Source organism: Nicotiana tomentosiformis, chromosome 7, assembly GCF_000390325.3.
Source record: "Nicotiana tomentosiformis chromosome 7, ASM39032v3, whole genome shotgun sequence".
NCBI classification, from domain to species: domain Eukaryota; kingdom Viridiplantae; phylum Streptophyta; class Magnoliopsida; order Solanales; family Solanaceae; genus Nicotiana; species Nicotiana tomentosiformis.
In genome coordinates, this window is record NC_090818.1 from 49,102,222 (window position 1) to 49,114,974 (window position 12,753).

A 12,753-nucleotide genomic window follows, 5' to 3' on the forward strand; every position below is an offset into this window, starting at 1 on the left:
GAGTGGTTAGATTTTTGTTAATAAGCTCAACTATTGTGAAATGAAAGAAGGTTAATTCGTTGGAAAATGACAGGTAAATCAAGTAGAGAACTGTCCCATGTCTAATTTGGTGTCTAGTTCCACACTTAGCCCGTTTGGATATAAGAAAATTTTACCTTTTTAAAATAAAAAAAATTGAAAATAATGTTCGGTTATCAAAATCTTACATTTTTTTTCAATCTCACTTGAAAATGGGAAGGTTGCTGGTGTTTAGTTGCAAAATATGATTGAAAAAAGACATCCAAATATGTTGTAAAAATTATAACCAAACTGTCACGACCCAATTTTCTCTCTGGTTGGTATCGTGATGGCACCTAGTACTAGGGACTTAGGTAAACCTAACATTAATTGAAACAAAAATATTATTTAAATAACATCTAACAAGTTAAATAGAAATCTCTTAAAATTCCCAAAACCTGTAGAACAAGTCATAAGCTCTACAGAATTTTCTAAAATTTTTTAAATACAACTATTTGAAATAAAGTAAACAATATGGATATAAATCAGAAGGTGACTCTGAAGCCTGCGGGCGCAGCAGCAGGTTTATCTTGAGTCTCCACAATAATAGTCTGCACATCTAGCTAATGATCAACTCACTTCGAAATACCTGGATCTGCACAAAAATGTGCAGAAGTGTAGAATGAGCACACCACAACGGTGCCCAGAAAGTATCAATGTTAACCTCAGTGGAGTAGTCACGAGGTACATTCAAGACACTCTATAGTCAAATAACTTGTGCCATACTAAAATAATCGAGAACAAATAGCATTGACATAAACAGCAAGGCAACAAGAACACCACAATTTTTACTCTAACAAATAAGAAAGAACACAAGTACAACCAATTAAACAAGTATTTCACATATAATCTCTTCAAATAAATACCCGTCAAGTATATTTCTTCAAATAAGTATCCTTCAAATATAAAACTCTTTCAAATAAATATCTTTAAAAATATAATTCTTCAATTTAAAAGTCACCATGTGACACCTCATTTCATAATCATAAAAATACGGGTCTCAGCCCATTTTCAGATTTTTTTTCGGCCCTTCGTGCCCATAATTAAATCATCATATTTCTTCGGCAGCTCCTGCCCACTTTTCATATTACAGTTGCACGGACAATTCACGTGCAATATTATTATCAATGTATATAAGATTCACATGACCAATTTATTCCCAATAAAATAAGTTTAAATTTTTTAAATCAAGTAGAAATCAACAAAGGAATGAATTTATTTTAGAATTTATTTGGGTGGAGAAAATAACATTTCAATTAAAATAAAACGCCTAATAGTTACTGATTTGGATGTAAAACTTACAAGAATTAAAGCATACAAGAATTTCTTTTATTCAAAACAACTTAACCTTAAAAATTAGTAAAAACTAAAAACACAAATCCTCAGAGTCTCGTAAAGAGCCAAAGCCAACACATTACAACAAGGAATACAAACACATAATAAAATCTAATAATACATCACAGAAGAACACAAAAAATTTACATATCACGGGAAAAAAAATCCAAAGGCAAGTGCAACCATAGAGAAATATCAACAAAGGGCACTCCTGAGGTACCGCCTCGTAGTCCCAAAAGTAAATATGCAACAACAACAATGCCCCCAGGTCATCACAAATCAATCCCCGACATAGCCCACCTTGTCTCGCCATGTGTGCAATAGTAAATTGAATGCCCGCCTTGTCTCGCCACATGCGCACAATAATATTTTCACCTTATCTCGCCACATGCCCTATATATATATATATATATATATATATATATATATATATATATATATATATAGCCCGCCTTATCACGCCGCATGTGCATAAATCAATAGCAGTAATAGCACGGCAAAAATATCGTGCAAACACCCAAACAAAACTTCCCAACAAAATAACGTGCCAATATCACATCTCATAAATTGTACCTCAAGTGCTCAAATATTACAATTTGCCATAAAATTCAATAATACATAAATTTTCATAATAAGGAGCCCATTGCTCGACCATAGTGTGCAAAATTTTAACAAATAAACAACTCAACAAATAATATTTCACATAAGAATCAAAGTGCCAATTCTACCAAATCATCATGTAGAAACAAAACTAACAAAACAAGAATTTTGGCAAGACAATTAAAGGATTTAATAAGTACCAAAAATTTTCCATTTAATACATAAGGCGTCTAAGGATTTTAACCAATGTAATTTGCACATATAACCCAAGTACGTACTCGTCACCTCGCGTACTTGGTTTTCAATTACACAAATTGTACATAAGACTTAAGGGGTAATTCCTCCACTCGAGGTTAAGTAAGACACTTACCTCAAACTGCGCTCAATCAGTCAAGTAGTGTGCCCTTTCCTCGTTTTTTATGACTCCGATCGGCTCGAATCTAGTCATAATTAATTAGACTCAATCAATACAAATTGTAGGAATAAATTCCATATGAAAATATAAATTTTCTACAAAAATCCGAAATTTAACCCAAAAATCGCATGTGGGGTCCACGTCTCGAAACCCGATAAAAGTTATAAAATATGAACGCACATTCACTCACGAGTTCAACCATACTAAAATCATCAAATTCCGATATCATTTCGTCCCTCAAATCGTGATTTTTCGTTTTGAAAATTTTCTTCAAAACCCAACATTTTCCTCAACTCAAAACACAATTTAAATGATAAAAATAAAGATCAAATCATGGAATATATTAAATACTAGGTGAAGAACACGTACCCAATCAAATTGCTTGAAAAACCCACCAAGAATTGCTCAAAACCGAGCTATATAAGTCAAAATATGGTAAAAATGGCCTAACCCTCGATTTGAAAAACTTATATTCTGTCCAGTTGACTATGCATCGCGATTGCGGAGATTGGGTCGCGATCGCGGAAAAGAGAATTGAGGCTGCCAAGAAAGACCCTTCACGATCGCGAGTGAAGGGCCGTGAACGCGATGAACAATAGACAGGAGCTTACGCGAACGCGGGGTAAATGATGCGAACGCGAAGTAGAAGAAAGCAGACTTTCGCGATTGCGAGAGGTACTATGCGAACGCGATGAAGAAAAATGGGGCGGATCAACAGAACACTACGCGATCGCGACTGGAGGTACGTGATCGCGAAAGAGAGCACCAGACACTAGAAACCAGTAATCCAAAAATAGAAAAAATTGGCCCGAGGCCCATCCGAAACACACCCGAGGCCCCCGGGACCCCGTCTAAATACACAAACAAGTTCCATAACCTAACACGGACTCACTCGAGGTCTCAAATTACATCGAACAACACCGAAAATACGAACCGCGCCATGAATCGAACATAAGAACTTTCAAATCTTCCAACTTTGAAAACTCGTGCCGGAACCTATCAAACCAACCCGGAATGACGTCAAATCTTGCAGGCAAGTCATAAATGACATAAAGAAGCTATTCAAATTCCCAGAATCAGATTTCGACCCCGATATCAAAATGTCAACCCCCGGTCAAACTTCCCAAAAAATTATCTTTCGTCATTTCAAGCCAAATTCTTTTACAAACCTCCAAATAATTTTACGGACACGCTCCTCAGTCCATAATCATCATACAAAACTATTGACATCATCAAAATTCCATCCGAGAGTCATTTGCTCAAGAGTCAACTCTCCGATCAACTCTTTCCATTTAAGCTTCTAAGTAAGGATTGTTCTTTTAATTAAATTCTGAATCTTCCGTAAATCAAACTCGACCACACCCGCGGGTCATAATACATATTGCGAAGTTTCTTGAGACCTTAAGTCACTGAACGCGGCACAAGTAGTGTGCCTTTTCCTCATTTTTTACGACTCCGATCGGCTCGAATCTAGTCATAATTAATTAGATTCAATCAATACAAATTGTAGGAATAAATTCCATATGAAAATATAAATTTTCTACAAAAATCCAAAATTTAACCCAAATATCGCCTGTGGGGCCCACGTCTCAGAACCCGACAAAAGTTATAAAATATGAACGCACATTCACTCACGAGTTCAACCATACTAAAATTATCAAATTCCGATATCATTTCGTCCCTCAAATCGTGATTTTTCGTTTTGAAAATTTTCTTCAAAACCCAACATTTTCCTCAACTCAAAACACAATTTAAATGATAAAAATGAAGATAAAATCATGAAATATATTAAGTACTAGGTGAAGAACACGTACTCAATCAAATTGCTTGAAAACCCCACCAAGAATCGCTCAAAACCGAGCTCTATAAGTCAAAATATGGTAAAAATGGCCTAACCCTCGATTACAGCTGTACGGACAGTTCACGTGCCAATATTATTATCAATGTATATAAGATCCACATGACTTTATTTTAGAATTTATTTGGGTGGAAAAAATAACATTTCAATTAAAATGAAGCATCTCGTAGTTACTGATTTGGATGTAAAACTTATAAGAATTAAATCATACAACAATTTCTTTTATTCAAAACAACTTAATCTTAAAAATTAATAAAAACTAGAAACACAAATCCTCAGATTCTCGTACAAGAGCCAAAGCCAACACATTACAACAAGAAATACAAACACATAATAAAATCAAATAATACATCACGGAAGAACACAAGAAATTTATATATCACGGAAAAATAAAATAACCAAAGGCAAGTGCAACCATAGAAAAATATCAACAAAGGGCACTCCAGAGGTACCGCCTCGTAGTCCCAAAAGTAAATGTGCAACAACAACAATGTCCCTCGGGCCATCATAAATCAATCCCCAACATAGCACACCTTGTCTCGCCACGTGTGCAATAGTAAAGTGAATGCCGCCTTGTCTCGCCACACGCGCACAATAATGTTTCTACCTTGGCTCGCCACATGCGCCAACCCACCCCCCACCCCCCACCCACACACAATAATATGTGTGTGTGTGCGCATAAATCAATAGCAATAATAACACGGCAGACACCTCGTGCAAACACGCGAACAAAACTTTCCAACAAAATAACGTGCCAATATCACATCTCATAAATTGTACCTCAAGTGCTCAAATATTATAATTTGTCACAAAATTCAATAATAAATAAATTTCTATAATAAGGAGCCCATGGTTCGACCATAGTATGCACAAAATTTTAACAAATATATTCGAGAGTGAACAACTCGAAAAATAATATTTCACATAAGAATCAAAGTGTCAATTCCACCAAATCATCATATAGAAACAAAACCAACAAAATAAGAATTTAGACAAGACAATTAAAGGATTTAATAAGTACCAAAAATTTCCCATTTAATACATAAGGCGTCTAAGGATTTTAACCAATAAAATTTGCACATATAACCCCAAGTACGTACTCGTTATCTCGCGTACTTGTTTACAATTACACAAATTGCACAAAAGACTCAATGCCTAAGGGGTACTTCCCCCACTCGAGGTTAAGCAAGGCACGTATCTCAAACTGCGCTCAATCAGTCAAGTAGTATGCCCTTTCCTCGATTTTTCCGACTTCGATCAGCTCGAATCTAGTCATAATTAATTCGATTCAATCAATACAAATTGTAGGAATAAATTCCATATGAAAATATAAATTTTCTACAAAAATCCAAAATTTAACCCAAAAATTACTTGTGGGGCCCACATCTCGGAACTCGACAAAAGTTACAAAATATGAACGCTCATTCACTCACGAGTTCAACCATACTGAAATTATCAAATTCCGATACCATTTCGTCACTCAAATCGTGATTTTTCGTTTTGAAAATTTTCTTCAAAAACCAACATTTTCCTCAACTCAAAACATAATTTAAATGATAAAAATAAAGATAAAATCATGGAATATATTAAATACTAGGTGAAGAACACTTACCCAATCGAATTTCTTGAAAAAAACCCACCAAACATCGCTCAAAACCGAGCTCTACAAGTCAAAATATGGTGAAAATGGCCTAACCCTCGATTTGGAAAACTTATATTCTGTCCAAATGACTATGCATCGCGATAGCGAATATAGGGCCGCGATCGCGGAGAAGAGAATTGAGACTGCCAAGAAAGATCCTTCGCGATCGTGAGTGAAGGGACGTGAACGCGATGAACAATGGGCAGGAGCTTATGCGAATGCGGGGCAAATGATGCGAACGCGAAGAAGAAATAGCCAACAGTTCCCAGCTCCTAATTTCTACTATGCGAACGCGAGGGAACAAATGCGAACGCGAAGCAGAAGAAAGCAGACCTTTGCGAACGCGATGAAGAAAAATGAGGCAGATCAACAAAACACTACGCGATCGCGACTGGAGCTACGAGATCGCGAAAGAGAGCACCAGAAACCAGCAATCAAACAATAGAAGAAATTGGTCTGAGACCCATCTGAAATGCACTCGAGGCCCCCGAGACCCCGTCTAAACACACAAACAAGTTTCATAACCTAACACGGACTCGCTAGAGGTCTCACATCACATCAGACAACGCCGAAAATACGAATCGCACCATGAATCGAACTTAAGAACTTTCAAATCTTCCAACTTCGAAAACTCATGCCGGAACCTATCAAACCAACCCGGAATGACGTCAAATTTTACAGGCAAGTCATAAATGACATAAAAGAAGCTATTAAAATTTCTATATTCGGATTCCGACCCCGATATCAAAAAGTCAACCCCCCCCTCCGGTCAAACTTCCCAAAAATTCATCTTTCGCTATTTCAAAGCCAAATTCTTTTACAGACCTCCAAATAATTTTACAGACACGCTCCTTAGTCCATAATTACCATACGGAGCTATTGTCATCATCGAAATTCCATCCCAGAGTCATTTGCTCAAGAGTCAACTTTCATGTCAACTCTTTCCATTTAAACTTCTAAGTAAGGATTGTTCTTTTAATTAAAATTTGAATCTTCCGTAAATCAAACTCGACCACACCCGTGGGTCATAATACATATTGCGAAGCTTCTCGAGACCTTATGTCACTGAACAAGGCGTAAATTCTTAAAACGACAAGTCAGGTCATTACATTCTCCAACTCTTAAACAAATGTTCGTCCTCGAACGTGCTAAGAATTATTCTGAGGTTACCAAATCGATGATTTTTTTTACTTTTACACATATACTCACGGTTGATCCCATGTTACCGCATTTGAGATAAGCCCGACAACACCATCTCATTTGAGATTATTTATTTTATCCATATTTATAAACTTTAAAACCAATTTCTTACACTTCAAATATTTTCAAAAGGCCTGATTTTTACAACGACAAATGGTATTAGTCTCAACTGGCTATAGCAACTCGTGCCTACGCACACATCAACTTTCTTGATAGTGTTGAACTATTTCAAAAAAAATTCGGGCTGTTACATTCTCCCTCACTTAGGATCATTCGCCCCCAAATACATAACATAACTTATCTCTTCTTTTGCACGTATAAATCCCCTAAATTTTTTTACTAACTCCCAAAATTTTCAAATTTTTTTGGCAGAGTCTCCCCTGTAACTGGGTATATCCACTTGCCAGAGTAACACCAAAACAACTCCTAACAACACATTCACAACCCAACAAAATATCACAAGGTATATATCAATAACACTAATCTCAGCATTACAAGCACTGCATTATCATAATGATATCAGGATATGAAGCACATCATATGTATGCTCATCACCACATCTCTCGTCTTAAAAGTTGTTCATAATTAATTCCAGCATCTTAAATTAATCTCATATTAATCACTACCTCGTTTCGAATTTTTACAACACTGACAACAGAATGTGGGGCATGAAAACCTCATGATTACTTACTTGGATTAATGAGTCACATTTAACATCACCTGGGCACTCACCTCATAGGCTAAAACTTAATATTTACAGCACGAAGATGGCTGAATATGAACAGAAAATATACAATAATTATCAAATAAACCTAACAGGCATGACTCTATATTAATATTATTGTAAAAATTAAATTTCACAAAGGGAGAATTTTAAACTCATAAATATTTTACCACAAGGACCTCGTCCTTATATAACTTCCACCACGGCTTGTAGCCCGGTTTAAATATTTCACATTATATAAAAAATACGAGAATATCATCCTCAACTCCGAATCACAAGTATTTTGCACATTGTGCCAACTAAAATTTTCAATTTCCTTTCTTTCTTCTTTCAATATATTTCATAAACAGTTTTCACAACACATAATGAACCCTCATACCGGTAGGGTATATAATTCATAAAAAAAATTGGAATCAATTATTCTGAAACACATTAAACCCAATGTGATAAATAATAAAAATTACTTTTGGGACTTATAACCCTCAATGGTGCAACAAAAAAAAAAAAACAGATACAGGCTCACATCCTCAATTCTCCCAACAGGGATAACATATAAGTGGGTCACAAAATTACTAAGCTCACCCATAAGCGGAGCATAATAGGAGGACTTGCCTCAATATTCAAATCCGAATCGAATTAAAGGAAATTATTCTTTTATAACAAAATCAGGATCGTACCTGTAACGACATCATCTGGTGTATTGGCCTCAGCCAAATCATAGCGATTATATCAACGGGTCGAGCCTCCGCCTCTTAGGCGCCCTCTATCCGTCTGTCCTCCATCCCTAACTGGTTGTGCATGTGGGGGTAGTTGCACTGAGCCTATAGTCTGAGTGTTCTGATAAAATTCACCCCTCCCAAGTCTTGGACAATCTCTCATAATGTGGCTAGTGTCACCACACTCAAAGCAACCCCTCTGCTAGCGTGGCTGTGGGAATTGTGCGGTACAGGTACTCTAAGACCCATGAGCACCTGAAACACCGTGCGAAGCTTGAAGTGCAAACTGAACTGGCTGACCCACAAAACCTCTACCATGTCGTACCCTGCCTCCAAAATAAGGACCAGTAGATCTCTACGGTCTACGAGGCCTCCTCGCCTCCTTGCCTTCTCTCTTCTGATCTCGCCTGTACTCTCTCTCATATCCCCGCATGTCCTCTCTCTCCTGATCCCACATACCATGTACACGACAAGCGATCCCTACTACCTGCTGAAAAGAAACATCTGACTCTAACTCCCGAGCCATGCTGAATCGAATATCATGCCTGAGTCCTTCAATGAATCTACGGACACACTCTCTAACTGTGGCGACCAAAACAGGTGCATGTCTGGCCAAATCAATGAATCTAACGACATACTCTGACACTGACATAGTGCCCTGGCGCAGCCGCTCAAACTCCGCGCGCCATGCATCTCGAAGGGAATGAGGTACAAACTCTCTCAGGAACATCTCTGAAAACTGAACCCACGTAAGTGAAGCTAACTCGGCTGGGCTACCCAACTCATATGCCCGCCACCACTGATAAGCCGCTCCCCTGAGCTGGAACGTAGTAAAAGCAACCCCGCTCGTCTCCACAATACCCATAGTACGAAGAATGCGGTGACACTCTTCCAGGAAACCTTGTGCACTCTCTGAAGCCAAACCACTGAATGTAGGAGGGTCATATTTCTTGAACCTTGCAAGTATAAGTTTCTCTTCCTCAGATGTTGCTACCCTGACCACGGGCTAAACTGGAACCATAGGTTGTGTCGCCATGACACTTGGAACCTGACCAACATGAACTCGCTGCTCTGGAGTGTGCGCGGAGGGAGTCTGGGTTCCTCCCCCGGTATGTGAAATAGCTGGTGCAACCAGAATCAACCCCGCCTGATCCAATATACCAAACATGCTCAGGAATTGTGCTAAAGTCTCATGAAGTCCGAGGGTAACATCAGGCGCCTCTCGTACTTGCTCCCCAACTGGAACTACCGGCGGATCTTCAACTGTTGCTCTGGTAGGTGCTCTGGATGCGACACTTACTTCTAGTCGGCCTCTGCCTCTAGCGATACCTGCTCTGGGAGCAGTGTCGTCGATAACTGCACCTCGTGTCCTCACCATCTGCGAGAGAATGGAATGATAAAAGTTCAAACTCTGAGATGAATAAACTCGCACGATAAGAATGAAAGAAGTGAGATTGTCCTAATAGTTCCGTAGCCTCTCGAAGATAAGTACAGACGTCTCCGTACAGATCCGCAAGACTCTACTAAACTCGCTTATGACTCGTAGCACCTATGAACCTTGAGCTCTGATACCAACTTGTCACGACCCAATTTTCTCTTTGTTTGGTATCTTGATGGAACCTAGTACTAGGGACTAGGTAAACCTAACATTAATTGAAACAAAAATATTATTTAAATAACATCTAACAAGTTAAATAGAAATCTCTTAAAATTTCCAAAACCTGTAGAACAAGTCATAAGCTCTACAGAGTTTTCTTAATTTTTCTAAATACAACTGTTTGAAATAAAGTAAACAGTATGGATATAAATCAGAAGGTGACTCTGAAGCCTGAGAGCGCAGCAACAGGTTTACCTTGAGTCTCCACAACAATAGGTCTGCACGGCTAGCTAATGATCAACTCACTTCGAAATACCTGGATCTGCACAAAAATGTGCAGAAGTGTAGAATGAGCACACCACAACGGTGCCCAGAAAGTATCAATGTTAACCTCAGTGGAGTAGTCACGAGGTACATTCAAGACACTCTCTAGTCAAATAACTTGTGCCATACTAAAATAATCGAGAACAAATAGCATTGACATAAACAGCAAGGCAACAAGAACACCACAATTTTTACTCTAACAAATAAGAAAGAACACAAGTACAACCAATTAAACAAGTATTTCACATATAATCTCTTCAAATAAATACCCGTCAAGTATATTTCTTCAAATAAGTATCCTTCAAATATAAAACTCTTTCAAATAAATATCTTTAAAAATATAATTCTTCAATTTAAAAGTCACCATGTGACACCTCATTTCATAATCATAAAAATACGGGTCTCAGCCCATTTTCAGATTTTTTTTCGGCCCTTCGTGCCCATAATTAAATCATCATATTTCTTCGGCAGCTCCTGCCCACTTTTCATATTACAGTTGCACGGACAATTCACGTGCAATATTATTATCAATGTATATAAGATTCACATGACCAATTTATTCCCAATAAAATAAGTTTAAATTTTTTAAATCAAGTAGAAATCAACAAAGGAATGAATTTATTTTAGAATTTATTTGGGTGGAGAAAATAACATTTCAATTAAAATAAAACGCCTAATAGTTACTGATTTGGATGTAAAACTTACAAGAATTAAAGCATACAACAATTTCTTTTATTCAAAACAACTTAACCTTAAAAATTAGTAAAAACTAAAAACACAAATCCTCAGAGTTTCGTACAGAGCCAAAGCCAACACATTACAATAAGGAATACAAACACATAATAAAATCTAATAATACATCACAGAAGAACACAAAAAATTTACATATCACGGGAAAAAAAATCCAAAGGCAAGTGCAACCATAGAGAAATATCAACAAAGGGCACTCCTGAGGTACCGCCTCGTAGTCCCAAAAGTAAATATGCAACAACAACAATGCCCCCAGGTCATCACAAATCAATCCCCGACATAGCCCACCTTGTCTCGCCATGTGTGCAATAGTAAATTGAATGCCCGCCTTGTCTCGCCACATGCACACAATAATATTTTCACCTTATCTCGCCACATGCCCTACCTATATATATATATATATATATATATAGCCCGCCTTATCACGCCGCATGTGCATAAATCAATAGCAATAATAGCACGGCAAAAATATCGTGCAAACACCCAAACAAAACTTCCCAACAAAATAACGTGCCAATATCACATCTCATAAATTGTACCTCAAGTGCTCAAATATTACAATTTGCCACAAAATTCAATAATACATAAATTTTCATAATAAGGAGCCCATTGCTCGACCATAGTGTGCAAAATTTTAACAAATAAACAACTCAACAAATAATATTTCACATAAGAATCAAAGTGCCAATTCTACCAAATCATCATGTAGAAACAAAACTAACAAAACAAGAATTTTGGCAAGACAATTAAAGGATTTAATAAGTACCAAAAATTTTCCATTTAATACATAAGGCGTCTAAGGATTTTAACCAATGTAATTTGCACATATAACCCAAGTACGTACTCGTCACCTCGCGTACTTGGTTTTCAATTACACAAATTGTACATAAGACTTAAGGGGTAATTCCTCCACTCGAGGTTAAGTAAGACACTTACCTCAAACTGCGCTCAATCAGTCAAGTAGTGTGCCCTTTCCTCGTTTTTTACGACTCCGATCGGCTCGAATCTAGTCATAATTAATTAGACTCAATCAATACAAATTGTAGGAATAAATTCCATATGAAAATATAAATTTTCTACAAAAATCCGAAATTTAACCCAAAAATTGCATGTGGGGTCCACGTCTCGAAACCCGACAAAAGTTATAAAATATGAACGCACATTCACTCACGAGTTCAACCATACTAAAATCATCAAATTCCGATATCATTTCGTCCCTCAAATCGTGATTTTTCGTTTTGAAAATTTTCTTCAAAACCCAACATTTTCCTCAACTCAAAACACAATTTAAATGATAAAAATAAAGATCAAATCATGGAATATATTAAATACTAGGTGAAGAACACGTACCCAATCAAATTGCTTGAAAAACCCACCAAGAATTGCTCAAAACCGAGCTATATAAGTCAAAATATGATAAAAATGGCCTAACCCTCGATTTGAAAAACTTATATTCTGTCCAGTTGACTATGCATCGCGATTGCGGAGATTGGGTCGCGATCGCGGAAAAGAGAATTGAGGCTGCCAAGAAAGAC